Source organism: Chiloscyllium punctatum, chromosome 25, assembly GCF_047496795.1.
Source record: "Chiloscyllium punctatum isolate Juve2018m chromosome 25, sChiPun1.3, whole genome shotgun sequence".
Taxonomy (NCBI): domain Eukaryota; kingdom Metazoa; phylum Chordata; class Chondrichthyes; order Orectolobiformes; family Hemiscylliidae; genus Chiloscyllium; species Chiloscyllium punctatum.
Genome location: NC_092763.1, coordinates 73052471 through 73069415, shown reverse-complemented (window position 1 = coordinate 73069415; position 16945 = coordinate 73052471). Strand labels below are relative to the sequence as shown.

General features: G+C 42.0%; 1 protein-coding gene across 1 annotated transcript in view; it reads right to left on the bottom strand.

Annotated features, from left to right (window-relative positions):
- The window catches only part of npas2 (neuronal PAS domain protein 2), a 290102-nt gene extending 281945 nt beyond the window's left edge, over window positions 1-8157 (bottom strand). Inside the window, exon 1 of the mRNA XM_072595560.1 lies at window positions 8092-8157. The gene's annotated coding sequence lies outside the window, so the exon portion shown is untranslated. The remainder of the gene's footprint in view (window positions 1-8091) is intronic.
- Window positions 8158-16945: the final 8788 nt, after the last annotated feature.

Here is a 16945-nt window from a genome sequence, read left to right as displayed (position 1 = left end):
TGATGTAAGTACTTTCCTTTTATACTTTTGTATCTAAAAATGCCGCCAGATTGTACTGACAGAATACTTCATTGTATCTCCCAAGAAATATGTGACAATAAATCATTCATTCATTCATTCACCATTGTTTCTCTTGCTTCATGCCAACTCAATGAGTATCCATAGGCTGACATCAGGGAGCATTCTGGACAAAGAATAAAGCTATATGCCCTTGGTGATATCATTATTAAAAAACTAATTTCCATTGATATAGAAAACATTCAATAGATTGACAGTTCTTATCTCTTATGTAAACAGGGATTTCACTTAAAAACTCAAACTGTTATATAAGCAGATATTTCCATTCTATAAGGAATTGGAGATGAAACATGAAAATGGTCACTCGATAAGCCCTCTACTGTGAAAATAATAGCTTGAGAAATCAGTTATGCAGCACGATTCGTAAAATGGCTTATGTCAACAGGATCACTGAAATGCTTATCACCTTTTCTTTATAACTTTTTATAGTCTTGGATCAGATCTTGAGTGTCAACAACACTCACAAAGGTTGACACCATCCAGGAACAATCATCCTACCTCACTGGCGTTAATATTCACAAATATCCACTCCTTCCACCATCGACCCTTAGTAGCTGCAAGGTGTACCATCTACCAGATACACTGCAGAAATTTACCAAATATCAGCACCTTCCAGAACCATGACCACTTCCACCGAACAGGACAAGGACAGCAGATGCACAGAAACACCAGCACTTGCTAGTTCCTCTTCAAGCCAATCACCATCCGGACTTGGAAATATGTCACTGTTCCTTCAGTGTGGCTGGGTCAACATCCTGGCATTCCCTTCCTAAGAGCATTGTGGGTACACCTACAGCACATAGAACATAGCAGTTGAATGTGGTAACTCACCACCATCTTCTCAAAGGCCAGTAGGAATGGGTGATAAATGCTGGCCCAGTCAGTGATGCCGAATGAATTAACTTTCTAAAAATTACACCACTAAGAACCTTGGTCTGATTTTTGCATTGGAAATATATTACCCTACTCAAGAAATGTATGTTGAGGAATGTACAAAAAATAACTTACATTTGGAATTCGGCTGACAAATAACGACAGGATGTCAGAGGTTCTGTTCACTCTGACAGCTGGCTGTATGGAAGCTGGATCAGTGTCAAGAACTTTTCGCGTGTAAATAAAGAATGGCTTGGTGATGGGAAACTGGCCTCTTGTGAAGTTATTTGGCTTTCCATTCCAGTTGCAGGTGTCTTTTGAAGGGGAAGCTCTTAAAGACCAGACCTTTACCCTGGAAATAGGGCCTTAACAATGTAGGTCTGACATATCAGCCTTCAATTCTCCTCTGACTATTCCATAATAGTTAGACATCGAAGGGCATGTGCTCTGCTCATTTCTCTGTGCCTCATAGTCTTGACTTTCTCATCAGTTACTCATAAGAACCTTTCACTTTCAAAGGCGATGGGCAATAAATCACACATGCCGTGGTTGCCCGTTGCTTTTCTCATGCACATTATTAATTACTTATATCAAAGAACCTGCCAGCTGGGAGTAGCCCTTGAGCATCCAGCTCTTCAAACATTAGCAGTAAAAATGTGTTGTTTCTGTCATTGGACTGGACTGGGGCTATGGGTTTGATGGAGAGCTGTGGACTCAGAGACTAGTGAAATACTGCATTCAATTCTGGTCCCCCTGCCACAGGAAGGATGTTGTGAAACTTGAAAGGGTTCAGAAAAGTCTTACAAGGATGTTGCCAGAGTTGGAGGGTTTGAATCATGGGGAGAGGCTGAATAGGCTGAGGCTATTTTCCCTGTGAGCGTCAGAGTGAGGGGTGACCTTTCAGAGGTTTATAAAATCATGAGGGGCATGGATAGGGTAAATAGCCAAGGTCTTCACCCCAGGGTAGGGTAGGCTAAAACTAGGGGGCACATATTGAAAATGAGAAGGAAAAGATTTAAAAGGGACCTGTAGTTCCAAACGAGACTCTCAAATTGGTATGTTGCTTTCCTGGTGCTAGGGTCAGGGATGTCTCAGAAAGGCTGAAGGACATTCTGAAGGGGGAGGGTGAACAACCAGCAGTCATGGTACATGTCAGCACTAATGACATTGAGAAAAAAAAAGAACTGAGGCCCTGTAACAGGAGTTTAGGTCGTAGGTCACAGAGGAAGATGCTAAGGCTGTAATCTCTGGATTACTGCCAGTGTTATGTGCTGCTCAATACAGGAATAGGAAAATAGGTCAGATGAATACTTGCCTAAAGGATGGTAGAGGAGGGACTGCCTTAGATTTTTGGATGATTGGAATGGTTTCTGGTGTAGGTGGGAACAGTACAAGCTGGATGAGTTGCACCTGAACCAGAATGGGTCAGTATCTTTGCTGGGAGGTTTAGTCCTGCTGATGGGCTGGTTTTTAAACTGAAGGGGATGGGACACGGAGTCGATATAATGTCGGGAGCAAGATCCAATCAGATATAGAAGGAAAGCCATGATGGAGAAGGCATGAGCAGGATAAAGAAAATCTGAGAGAGCTAAATTGTATCTATTTTAATGCAAGGATCTTGCCGAGTAATCTGGATTAATTTAGAAATTGACTGGCACATTACAATACGATGTTGTTGGAACAATTGAGACATGGTTGAAGGAAGGACAGGACTGGCAGCTGTACAGACTGGGGTATGGAAGTTTCATCTGGGATGGTGAGGGAATGTAAGAGAGGTGGGGCATTGCATTATCGAAAAAGGAAACCATCAGAAGGAGTTCAAACTGATGCTATCTGGGTAGAGCTTAGTAATAACAACAGGGACATTTGCCTTGCTGGAATTATATTATAGACCATGTAACATGCAGAGGGAGGTGGAGGAGCCAATATGTAAGCAAGTCACAGAGAGGGGTGAGAGAAATGAAGTTATAACAGTCAGCAATTTCAACTTTGCTAACATTAACTGAGATTGCCTTAGTGTGAAAGGATTAGATGGGGTAGAATTTTTAAAGTGCATCCAGCAGAGCACTTTGTGCCTGTACATAGATAGTCCGACTAGAGATGGGGCGGTGCTAGGTCTAATCCTAGGGAATGAAGCCAGTCAAGGGGTTGAAGTTTCTGTTATTTGGAGATAGTGACTGTGACTCTAAGCTTCAAAGTCATTATGGAAAGGAATAAGGATAATGTTGAAGTTAATTATCTAAATTGGGAGAAAGTTGATTTCAGAATCATTAGACAGGATCTGGCAAACATGGACTGGGAGCAGTTACTTGTAAGTAAATCTACATTTGAAAAGTATGAATCTTTAAGAAGCTAAGAGTGGGAATTCAGGGCCAGTGTATTCCTCTGAGAGGGAAGAGCAAGGGCAGCAGATCCAGGGGACCCTGGATGTCAAGAGTCTAATAAAGGAAAAGAAACATTAGTTAATACAGGGCATTAAAAGCAGGTTAAAATCTTCTAGGAGAAAGTGAGGACTGCAGATGCTGGAGATCAGAGCTGAAAATGTGTTGCTGGAAAAGTGCAGCAGGTCAGGCAGCATCCAAGGAGCAGGAGAATCGACGTTTCGGGCATGAGCCCTTCTTCAGGAATTCCTGAAGGGCTCATGCCCGAAACGTCAATTCTCCTGCTCCTTGGATGCTGCCTGACCTGCTGCACTTTTCCAGCAACACATTTTCAGCATTAAAAGCAGGTGACAATTTTCAGAAATATAGACAGTCCATGGGCTGCTTGAAAATAAATTAGGAGGGAAAAGAGGGACTATGAAACATCTATGGCAGATAGAATCAAGAAAACCTCCAAGGAATTTTATAACTATATTAAGTTGAAGAGAATTACAAGATAAAGGGTGTGACCTATTAGAGACCAAAGGTGCAATCTGTGCATGGAGCCTGAGATGTGAGTGACGTCTTAAATGAACAATCTCATCTGTACTAACAGACGAGAAAATCATTGTAGGCAGGAATTTCAGTTGGGATGGTGAGGTTCTAGAATATCTTAACATTAATAAGGATGAGGTATTAGATGCTTTGGCAAGCATAAAGGAGCGTAAATCCCCATGGCCCAATGAAATGTATCTCAGGCTGCTGTGTGAGGCAAAGGAGGAGATTGCTGGAGCCCTGGTGGAGACATTTAATACTTTGTTGGATACAGGTGAAATGCCAGATGACTGGAGGATAGTTAATGTGGTTTCTTTGTGCAAGAAAGGCAGCAGGAATAGGCCAGGTACTTACAGTCTGATGTCAGTGGGAGGGAAATTATTGGAAAAATTTCTGAAAGACACGATAAATCGATACTTGAAAGGCAGGGACTGATCAGGGATCTTCAGCATGGATTTATTAATGGAGATCCTCTCCGACAAATTTAATTGAACTTTTTGAAGAGGTATTGAAATGCATTGATGAAAGTTGTGCAGATGATGTGCTTTACACGGACTTCAGTACAGCCTTTGACAAGGTCCCACATGGAAGGTTCGTCCAAACTTTAACTGGACTCCAAGGCAAGTTGGCAAAGTTGGCTTGCAAATAGAAGGCAGAGGTCAAGGGGGGGAGGGGAGGTGGTTGCTTTCGGGATTGGAACCCTAAGGCCAGCAGAGGCCAACAGGGATCAAGTGTTGGGACCCTTGCTATTTGTTATGTACATTAACCACTTGGATGTGACCATGAAAGGTATAATTAGTAACTATGAAAATTGGGTGCATTGATGATAGTGAGGAAGATGGTCTCAGGCTCCAGTCTGAGATTGATCAGCTGGTGAATGGGGCAGAGCATTTAATCCTAATCTAATAAGGAAAGGAGATATGCAATGAATGGTATGTCCCTAGGGAGTACTGAGGAACAAAGGCACCTTGAAGGTGTCAGCACAGGTAGACAGGATGGTGAAGAAGGCATACAGCTCGCCTTTATTAGCTGGGGCATAGAATATAGGAGCAAGGAAGTTCACAGACAGAATACGAAGAGTTGACGTTTCGGACATAAGCCCTTCATCATTCCTGACATGCTGTGCTTTTCCAGCACCACAATGTTACTTGCCAGTTACGTCTCAGTAATGAGGAGAGACTGGATAAGCTGGGTTTGTTTTCCTTGGAGCAGAGGAAGCTGAGGGAGAATATGATTGAGGTGTACAAAATCACGACAGGCAAATCAGGATAGATTGTGAGAATTCCTTCTCAAGATTAGAGTGGTGCTGGAAAAACACAGCAGGTCAGGCAGCATCTGAAGAGCAGGAAAATCAACATTTAGGGCTAAAGCCCCTCACCAGGAATTCCTGACGAAGGGCTTTTGCATAAAACATTGATTTTCCTGCTCCTCGGATGCTGCCTGACCTGCTGTGCTTTTCCAGCACCACTCTAATCTTGAGTCTAGTCTCCAGCATCTGCAGTCCTCACTTTCGCCCTGTGAGAATTTCTTCCCCTTGGCAGACATATCTAAGAGGGTAAAAACAATGACTGCAGATGCTGGAAACCAGATTCTGGATTAGTGGTGCTGAAAGAGCACAGCAGTTCAGGCAGCATCAGAGGAGATTTTACTGCTCCTCGGATGCTGTCTAAACTGCTGTGCTCTTCCAGCACCACTAATCCAGAGACCTATCTAAGACCAGAGGGCTGTAGTATTGGGCTTAAAAATTATATCCCCAAACCAGATCATTAAGGATTATTTTTTAAGAGTTAATTGGACATGATAATTGAAACAAAGTGGAAAAATACAAGAAAACAGCCCTGATGTAAAAAATACCAGCCTGTTTTGTCTGGGAGGTAACTGCATAACCTTAATTGTCTGGAGGAACCATTCTTTTATGTATTTAACACAGCCATCTGGAGATGTTTTCATCTTATTGTCTGCACAATGGAATGCAGGGAAAAGTATGAAAGTACCACGATACTGTGATACAGCACATAACCAGAATAGTATTAGTATTAGGGACTTTGTCCCATTGTTGCACTTTCCCATCAGACCGGGATCATGGGACTGGGGTCATGGGTCTTGACCACTGGCTGGGGTTGGTAAGACTGGGGCCACAGAATCTGAGATAAAATTCTAAGTGCCAACCACCCAAAATCCCTGGCGTGAAACCAAGGATGTGAGACTCATTAGTTTGCATTGGTATAAAGTAGTTTAAACTAATAGATTTGCACATTTGCTTGTGTATACATAAAGTAGATTAGACTACTTACAGTGTGGAAACAGGCCCTTCAGCCCAACAAGTCCACACTGACCCATTCCCCTAACACGATAGGCAATTTAGCATGGCCAATTCATCTAACATGCACGTTTTTGGACTGTAGGAGGAAACCAGAGCACCCAGAGGAAACCCACACAGACACAGGGAGCATGTGCAAACTCCACACAGTCAGTGCCTGAGGCGGGAATTGAACCCGGGTCTTTAGCACTATGAGGCAGCAGTGCTAACCACTGTGCCACCATGTATAGCTGCATATTGAAGTGCACATATCTTCTTATAATTATTGCGATCAGACATTGAAGAACCCATTAGGTACTTCCAGTCTAACAACACAAGTTTAAGGTGAGGAGTAAGTGGTTTAGAGGGGATCTGAGGAATTATTTTCACCAAGATAGTGGTGGAGAAATGGAATGTGTTGACTAAGATGGCATATACTCGTGCACCATTTAAGACGTATTTGGATGAGTACTTAAAATGCCAGAGCATAGTGGGCCAAGTGCAGGAAATGGGATTAGTATAGTTTGGTGTTTGGTCAGCATAGACATAGTGGGCCAAAGGGCCTGTTTCTATACTGAATGACTCTGTGACTCAATGACCATTACACTGTACATTCATTGTACACTGCTTACAATGAATACCAAGCTAAACAAACCAGAGATGCATATAATATGTAATTGCAGACAGCCCATGGAGCTAGACTGAAACAGAGCTCTTGGCACTCCAGTCAGAAACTGAATATCTTGTCACTTTCAACTACTATTCTGACTGCTGGATGTTAGACCAGCTGATGTCAATGCCTACCAAATGAGATTGCAGAATTTCTGAAAACACATTACAGGTATCATATTCCAGAACTTTCAGTGTAAAGTATGACTCCAATTCACATAGAGTTCCCCGTTGTTATGCCCCAGCTGATGTCAGATCCCAAAATGAAATCAATTTGATACATTTTGTTTTCTTCCCATTTGTAGTGGTGGCTTTTCTCTGAAATACAAATATGCAAGCCTGCAGATTTGGTTTTAACAATAAAACAGAAGTTTACTACACAAAAGAAATAAAAACAAAATAAAACAAAGAAAGCCTCATAAATTTAAGTTTGAAAGATTTCAAAGCACATTTTCCTGCCCTTTGATCTGTGACACCTTTGCATTGAAGCATAACACAACTAAGATCTTAGACTTAATGATACAGAGGTGCTGGTGTTGGACTAGAGTGGAGTGGACAAAGTCAGAAGTCACACACAACACCAGATTATAGTCTAACAGGTTTATTTGAAATCACCAGCTTTTAGAGTGCTTCATCATCAGGTGAGGTCATTTCATAAACTACTCTGAACAATCTTTTTTTCCAGGAAAAAGTATTCTGGCGTCTCAGCCCAAATACGTTTCCTTCAATCTGTCAAAAAGCTTTCAAATCTCTGTATTTTTCCAAACTAAATCAATCATTGATATTATACACTGAGAAGCAGAGTGAAGAGCAGAAGATACTCAATCCCTCTGCAGTGTTATGCAACCCACTAGGATGTTTGATGCTTCACTCAGTCCCCAAACCAATAGCATAACCTCATGGGATGTCTGCCTTTGTTTCTGCTGCATCCAATAGTGCATCTTCACATCTAGATAAGCATTTGCCTGTCCACCTCTTCTGTTTTGCAACACATTCCAAATGATCCAATGGAAAGATGGTCAAATATAATATCATGAGTTGATGGCCAAGCTGAACCATCAGAGCGTGGAATGAGGTTGTGTATGATCATGTATCAAACTCATCATGGAGTCCACAAGTCTAGCTTCCATCCTGAGCATTACCAATTGATGTAGTTATCAGTTTAGCAGATGTGACCACTTTACCCGAAATACATCCGTATTGATCCGATTAGTATTCATCGAATTACATTTTGTTACAGTGTAAATGGACACTCACCTCCAAACGGAGACCACTGTGTTGAGACTTACTCACACACTCTACGACTGCACAAATGATGACCGATTGCCATCACATAATTTTCATTAATTGTCAAACAAGGTTTTATAAATCTGCCGCTAATATTGGAAGAGACAAAAAGAAAATTCTGTGACAATTCTTTTTCTCTCTCTTTGTACCACCTGAACCTGCTGGTGGATGCTGGCAACAGTGAGTTGTCATGGAAACAGGATGCTCTTTAGATTGGAGTGAATGTTTCAAGTATCTCTCCACCCAATAAGAACATCTACTGAGACTGGGAAATGGGGCAACCATATAGTCATGAGTGCTGTGAGTTCTAATATTATTCATTCCGTAAGTTAACCCTTTTTTGGCTGAAAACAAAGCCTACACACTTATGGGAGAATGTTTTGGAAACTTCATAGAAACATTCAATTATAAGGAGTGGGGAAAAACAAACTTTGCTGATTGGAATCATAAGGAGACATTTAGTAACGAGGGTGTCAAGGCTTTTTCAGGATAGGCTGGAATATAGATTTGAGGTTACAATCAGGTCAGCTGTAATTGTAATTGTTTGATAGCACAGGCTAGGGGGCCTCCTCCAGCTACTAACTCTTATGTTCAGATGTACTTTCAAATGTTCAGTTTTGTTCAATGCTTTCGACTTTGCGAATACAATTATTGTCCAGTAAACAGTGCTAAGTAACCTTACACAAGAGGGCATATAAAGTCAGACACTAGCCAATTGAAGTTCCTTACCTGCTTATCATATTAACACTTTTCTAAATATTTCTTCTTTGGCAAAAAGATATTCTGTTGGATGGGATTGGGGATAAAGTTGTTGAACAAACCTTTAGAATGTCCACGTTTCCCTCCAACTTGCAAGCCATCCTGAACTGCACCTCTATTGTTAACCCTTCACTAATTGTTGGTTGCAGTTGCTTGAATGCCTTATTGAGAGCAGTATGGAAGTCCCTCCACCACATGAATTGCTGGGGCAGGGGCGGAGTGGCAGGAGTGCAAGCAGAAGTTTCACTACTTTTTCAAGACTAACTGTTAATTGTGCATGATGTTAAATTGTATGGATTGTTCACTGGGAAAACATGCTGGAAATCAAGCCCTCACTGTTCCTGGACTGGTCACAAAAGTTAAAGATTTTAAAAGAATGCAGAAGTCTCCAATTTACCTGACTTTCAGACCCAGGTTGACAGAAAACATGGTCCAGGTTTCCGTACTTAATCAGAATTACTTTTCATTACAAATAAATAGACTCGAGCTACAGCTAATTAATTATGAACCATTCAGATGAGTCTAATAGTTAAAACTCTAAGCCCTTTATAAACTCTCCTGTTACACACACACAAACACAAAAAAATGAGTGCTATGGGAGGAGGGAAGGACTGGAAAGACTGTTCAGGAGTTCGTGTACAGGGATTTCTGAGGTGATACTTTTGCTGATCATAACATTGCTTCCCAGACTTCCTTCTCTATGTACAGGAGGCACAGGGTGACTAGATCATGTTTATAGTCTTTTGACTTCTTTTATAAATCACAGTTTACAACAATTGGAAAGGGAAAATAATTTGGCTATCTTGAGATACTTTTTACCACAGAGCAAAACAGCTCCTCTCTGGCAGAGCTCTAATGTTTCCCACCAAAATGCTCATATCACTAAGCTGTTCAGATAACTGGTAATCAGTTACATAGTTGTTGGCAGGTGGTAGACTGTTGCATTGCTAACTCATTATTAGTCCACAAACCAGTTACTTTTTGACAGCCAGAACTCTATTTGTACACATCCCTTGGCTCAAACTCACCTGAAAATTAGGCTTCCACTATTGTTTCAACAAGCAGCTGTGTAAACATTACATACAATGAGTGCCTAGATGTGTGCTCTTAAAAGGTGAAGCAATCCTTTACTAATTCTTCTTATTTTCACAATTTTCCCATGTCAGTCCACAGTCAGGAACATTAAAAAATTAAAAGAAATGGCTTTTATGGGTGTGGCATGAATTTATTCAGTATTCACTTGACTCCTGTCAATTGGAACAGAATAAAACAATGGTTAATAAAAACAGAAAATATTGGAGAAACTAAGATGTGACAGAATCTGCGAAAAACAAAGTTAATGTTTCAAGTCTGATATGATTCACCTTCAGAATTTAAAGATTGTAACGTGATTTGTTTATAAAAAAAACACAGAAAAAAGAACAGTAGGCAATTCAGCCCTTCAAACCTGCTCTACCATTCATGATGATCATGGTTCGTGATCCAATTCAATAGCCTGTTCCTGCTTTTCCCCCCATATGTTTTGATCACTCTAGTCCCAATCCAAACTGTATCCAGCTTCTTTATGAAATCATGTTTTGGCCTACAATGTTCAGATGAACAATCACAAGACTCAAAACTTTAACTCTGCTTTCTTTGTGTAATGCAGCCAGGCCTGCTGACTTTCTTCAACAATTTCTGATTTTGTGTAAGGATGGATATACTTGCTGTAGAGAAAGATTGTTGTGTCTATGTGGTATGGTGTGTATGTGTGTGTGTGTGTGGGGGGGGGGGGGCGGGAGGGGGGGAGGGGGCAGGAGGTATTGATTATTACATTGCCAAATTCAAATAATGCTCATTACCACACTTTATGCTAAGACCAACAACGTCATTAGCATCATCGTGTAGTTGGGAGACTTTGCATTTAGAAAAGTCCATAACATCAGATTGATACTAGTGACAAACACAATAGATCCCTGAAAGTCTTATGGCCAAATTTAATTTTTTAATATGTGCATCTTATGAACATACAAAATAAGAGAATAGAGTGACTATTCAACCCCTCAAGCTTGCTCTTCAATATAATAAAACCATCGCTGATCCCCTTGAATTGCGCATTCCCCAATAACCTTTGAATTCCCTGATTCATTTAACTACATCTGCCTTAAAAATATTGTCTCAGCCTCCATTTCTTTCTGAGGAACTTCTAAAGTTGTGCAACTCTTTGAGAGAGGAAAGGGAACACAATTTACAAAATAAACCATGATAAATTGGAACAGGTATAGGCCGTTTGGTCCCTCAAGCCTACTCCACCGTTCAATTGGATCATAGCTAATCCGACATTCCTCAGAACCACTTTCTTGCGCTTTCCCATAATCCTCAATTCCCCTACTGAACAAGAATCTACCTCAGCCTTAAATATACACAGGGATTCGGTCCCCAGCTTTATATGGCAAGGAGTTTCAAAGGCTTTCAACTCTCAGAGAAGAAATTCCTCTTCATCTCAGTCTTTAATTAGCACCACTTCACTCTGAGACTATGCCCTCTGGTCCTAGACTGTCCGACGAAGAGAAACATCTTCTCAGCATTTACACCGTCAAGCCCTCAAGAATCTAATATTTCAATTCTTCTAAACTCCAGTGAATAGAGTCCTTGTTTAGCCTTTGCTCATCAGACAATCCCTCTATACCAGGGATTGTCTGAGTGAACCTTCTCTGAACTGCCTCCAAAGAAATGCCATCTTTCCTTAAACAAGGGGACCAAAACCACTATGTATTCTAGGTGTGCTCTCACCAGCACCGTGCTCAGTTGCAGCAAGACTTAGATTCACAGAGATGCACAGCACAGAAACAGACCCTTCGGTCCAACTCGTCCATGCCCACCAGTTATCCTAACCTAATCCAGTCCCATTTGCCAGCATGTGCCCCATATCCCTCCGAACCCTTCCTATTCATTTACCCATCCAAATGCCTTTTAAATGCTGCAATTGTACCAGTCTCCACTACTTCCTCTGGCAGCTCATTCCATACATGTACCACCCTCTGCATGAAAATGTTGCCCCTTAGGTTACTTTTATATCATGCCCCTCTCACCCTAAACCCATGCCCTCTAGTTCTGGATTTCCCCAACTGAGGGAAAAGACTTTACCTATTTATCCTATCCAAGCCAGTCAGGATTTTATAAACTTCTATAAGGTCACCCCTCAGCCTCTGATGCTCCAGGGAAAACAGCCCCAGCCTGTTTAGCATCTCCCTATAGCTCAAATCCTCCAACCCTGGCAACATCCTTGTAAATCTTTTTTGAACCCTTTCAAGTTTCACACATCCTTCCAATGTGAAGGAGACCAGAATTGCAAGTAATATTCCAAAAGTGGCCTAACCAATGTCCTGTACAGCCGCTACATGACCTCACAACTCCAATACTCAACGCTCTGACCAATAAAGGAAAGCATACCAAACACCTTCACTATCCTATCTACCTGCAACTCTACTTTCAAGAAACTATGAAACTGTACTCTAAGGTCCTTGTTCTGCAACACTCCCTAGGACCTTATCATTAAGTGTACAAGTCCTCCAACACCACCCTCTGTCTTCTACCTTTGAGCCAGTTCTGTATCCAAATGGCTAGTTCCCCCTGTATTCCATGAGATCTAACCTGCTAACCAGGCTCCCATGGGGAACCTCGTTGAACGCCTTACTGAAGTCCATATCAATCATGATCATCGCTCCACCCTCATCAATTCTCTTTGTCACTTCTTCAAAACCCTCAGTCAAATTCATGAGACACTACTTCCCATGCACAAATCCATGCTCACAATCCCTAATCAGTCCTTGCCTTTCCAAATACATGTAAATCCTGTCCCTCAGGATTTCCTCAAATAACCTGCCCACCACCGATGTCAGGCTCATTGGCCAATAGTTCTCTGGCTTTTTCCTTAACACCTTTAATAAATAGTGGTACCATGTTAGCCAACTATTGATGATACAAATATTGCAGCAAGGGGCCCAGCAATCACCTCCCTACCTACCCACAGAGTTCTAGGGTACACCCGAATGGGTTCTGGGGATTTATCTACTTTTATGCATTTCAAGACATCCAGCACCTTCTCCACTGTAATATGGACATTTTTCAAGATATCACCATCTGTTTCCCCACATTCTATATCTTCCATGCCCTTCTCCACAGTAAACACTGATGCAAAATACTCATTTAGTATCTCGCCCATCTCCTGCGGCTCCACACAAAGGCCACCTTGCTGATCTTTGATGGACCCTATTCTCTCCCTAGTTATCCTTTTGTCCTTAATGTATTTATAAAAACCCTTTGGATTCTCCTTAACACTATTTTCCAAAAGCTATGTCATGTCTCCTTTTTGCCCTCCTAATTTCCCTCTTAAGTATACCCTTACGCCCTTCATACTCTAAGGATTCACTTGATCTATCCTGTCTATACATCTATTTCCTTCTTTTTCTTAACCATAACTTCAATTTCTCTAGTCATCCAGCATTCCCTACACCTACTGGCTTTCCCTTTCACCCTAACAGCAACATACTGTCTCTGGACTCGCGTTATCTCATTTCTGAAGGCTTCCCATTTTCCAGCCATCCCTTTACCTGCAAACATCTGTTCTCCATCAGCTTTTGAAAGTTCTTGCCTAATACCATCAAAATTAGCCTTCCTCTAATTTAGAACTTCAACTTTTAGATCTGGTCTATCCTTTTCCATTACTATTTTAAAACTAATAGCATTATGGGTGCTGATCCCAAAGTGTTCCCCCATTGACACCTCAGTCACCTGCCCTGCCTTAATTCCCAAGAGTAGGTCAAGTTTTGCACCTTCTCTAGTAGGTACATCCACATTCTGAATCATAAAATTTTCTTCAACATGCTTAACAACTTTCTCCCCATTTAAACTCTTAACACTATTGTGTCTGTGTTTGGAAAGTTAAAATCCCCTACCATAACCAACCTGCTTTTCCTACAGATAGTTGAGATCTCCTTACAAATGTTTCTCAATTTCCTGCTGACTATTAGGGTTTTTAAAATATAATCCCAACAAGGTGATCATCCCTTTCTTATTTCTCAGTTCAACCCAAATAACTTCCTTGGATGTATTCTCAGGAATATCTTCCCTCAGTACAGCTGTAGCGCTATCCCTTATCAAAAATGCCACTCCCCCTCTTTTGTCCCCATCGCCCCCATTTCTAACCTTCCTACAATTGTATCCTGGAACATTAAGCTGCCAGTCCAGTCCATCCCTGAGTCACATTTCCTTAATTACTATGATATCCCAGTCCCATGTTCCTAATCATGCCCTGAGTTCATCTGCCTCCCCTGTTGCATCGAAATAAATGCAGTTTATCAGTGCTACCTTGTTCTCTGCTTTGTCCCTGCCTGCTCTGTTTGACTTGCTCCTTTTCCTAACTGTAATAGTCTCAGATTGATCTCCTCCCTTGCTATTTCCCTGGGATCCCCCCCAACCACCGTACTAACTTAGATCCTCCTGAGCCACTCTAGCAAATCTCTGTTAGTATGTTAGTCCCCTTCCAGTTCCAATGCAATCCGTCCTTCTTGTACAGGTCACTTCTACGTCAGAAGAGATTCCAATGATCCAAGAATGTGAGCCCTTCTCCCATGTACCAGCTCTTCAGCCACACATTCATCTGTTCTATCCTCCTAACTTTTGGGCGGCACGGTGGCACAGTGGTTAGCACTGCTGCCTCACAGCGCCTGAGACCCGGGTTCAATTCCCGCCTCAGGCGACTGACTGTGTGGAGTTTGCACGTTCTCCCCGTGTCTGCGTGGGTTTCCTCCGGGTGCTCCGGTTTCCTCCCACAGTCCAAAGATGTGCAGGCCAGGTGAATTGGCTATGCTAAATTGCCCATAGTGTTAGGTAAGGGGTAAATGTAGATGTAGGGGTATGGGTGGGTTACGCTTCGGCGGGGCGGTGTGGACTTGTTGGGCCGAAGGGCCTGTTTCCACACTGTAAGTAATCTAATCTAATCTAATCTAAAACTCTCCCCTCGCTAGGTTATGGTTGTAGCACCAGGCGTAATCCAAATACTCCTGATGAAAGGCTTTTGCCCGCAATGTCGATTTTCCTGCTCCTTGGATGCTGCCTGACCTGCTGTGCTTTTCCAGCACCAGACTAATCTAGATTCTGATCTCCAGCATCTGCAGTCCTCACTTTTGCCTAGTAATCCAAATATTACTACCCTCAAGGACCTCCTTTTTAAATTCCTGCCTAACTTTCTATATTCTCCCTTCAGAATCTCATCCTTTTCCCTACCTGTGTCATTGGTTCCAATGTGTACAAAGACGTCCTGTTGGTCCCTCTCCCCTTTGAGAACATTCTGCACCCTCTCTGAGGCTCCTTGATCCTGACACCAGGGAGGCAACCCACCATTCTGATTTTTCGCTGCTGGTCACAGAAATGTCTGTCTGTGCCTCTGACTAGAGAGTTCCCTATCACAATTGATCACTTGGAACCCGATGTACCCCATTACATTAGGTCCTGTCTCGATACCAGAAACTTGGCTGTGTGCACTACATTCCCCCCGAGAGTCCATCACCCCCTACATTTTCTAAACAGCATACTTGTTTAAAAATGGGGATAGCCACAGAAGACTCCTGCACTACTTGCCTACCTCTTCTGGGGTTAACCCATCTATTGGACTGTATCTGCAGCTTTTCTCTATTCCAAGAACTGCCATACATCACAACCTTTGGCTCTTGTAAATTCCTCATTGTTTCTAACTGTTGTTCCAACCGATCCATTTGATCTGATAGGATTTACAACAAAGGACACTTTCTGCAGCTATAATGCTTAATAACACAAACTCTCCCTAATCACTCACATCTGACAAGAGCATATCACTCTACAAAAGGCCATCGTTGCTCCTTCACAATCTATAGACCCAGATAATAGCAGTCATTTTGCTTGAAAAAAAAGTGCTCCAGGCTATTTTAGTGCTTTTGTTTATATTTTAAAAAATTAATTGAGAGATTTCAATAAAACATGTAATCAAGAAAGAAACCACTCTTCTCACTACTGTAGACTTATAAGCAAGGTTACACATTAAAAAGTATGCACTTATCTGTTCCTGTGCTGTGAGCTCTCCCACACAGTTTTCTCCAAGACCAGTTGCGAATTTCACCGTTTGTTAAGTTTTCATAGAGGCACTCTGCTGGTCAGAGGTACAAGACTTCAAACAGCAAAGACAGTAACTGCGCATATTCACTGGTGTGTCAGTTAGCAGTGTAGGTTTCTTTCTCTTTCTCTCCTTCACTGAGCATGTGTTGCCTTGTTTATTCTTCTCCCTTTTAAACATACCGTTGTTTTGACTTTTTATTCTCCAAAGCTCCAAAACAATGCAACAGTATAAAACAGTAACTGGTGCTCCTGGAATTCAAGGAAATCACCTCTAACACCTAAAATACCTCAAAAAAAAGAGCAGCTCTTACAGCCACAATATTTTTCCTCTCCTCAATCTTGGATTACCCAGATGTTCTAAATACATAATAAAACAGTTTAATTTCCCCATACTACAACTTCTGAAAATGTGTTGCTGGAAAAGCGCAGCAAGTCAGGCAGCATCCAAGGAGCAGGAGAATCGACATTTCGGCAGATTCCTGAAGAAGGGCTCATGCCCGAAACGTCGACTCTCCTGCTCCTTGGATGCTGCCTGACCTGCTGCGCTTTTCCAGCAACACATTTTCAGCTCTGATCTCCAGCATCTACAGTCCTCACTTCCTCCATACTACAACTGGTCATGTTTCTGTAGTTGCTCTGTCATTTATGCAGTTTACTTGATGCACTGGAGTCACAGGGCTGTATCATCTCGACAATGGCATGACTCCATGCCATATCCAAAATGATGCTGCAGTCCCCATTCTAGAAGCACCCAGCACTCTCAACAATTGCCGAGGATGCAGGATGGCAGCTTGCGGAGGCAGCTGCACACGTGAAAGTGAAGTTGCTTTCAAACAGATCCAATATTCATTCAGGGGATATCCAAAACACAGCGTGTGGACTTCAGCCATTCAAAGTGTAACAAGTTCTGGAGCCATTTGGAGAAGCAGGGTAC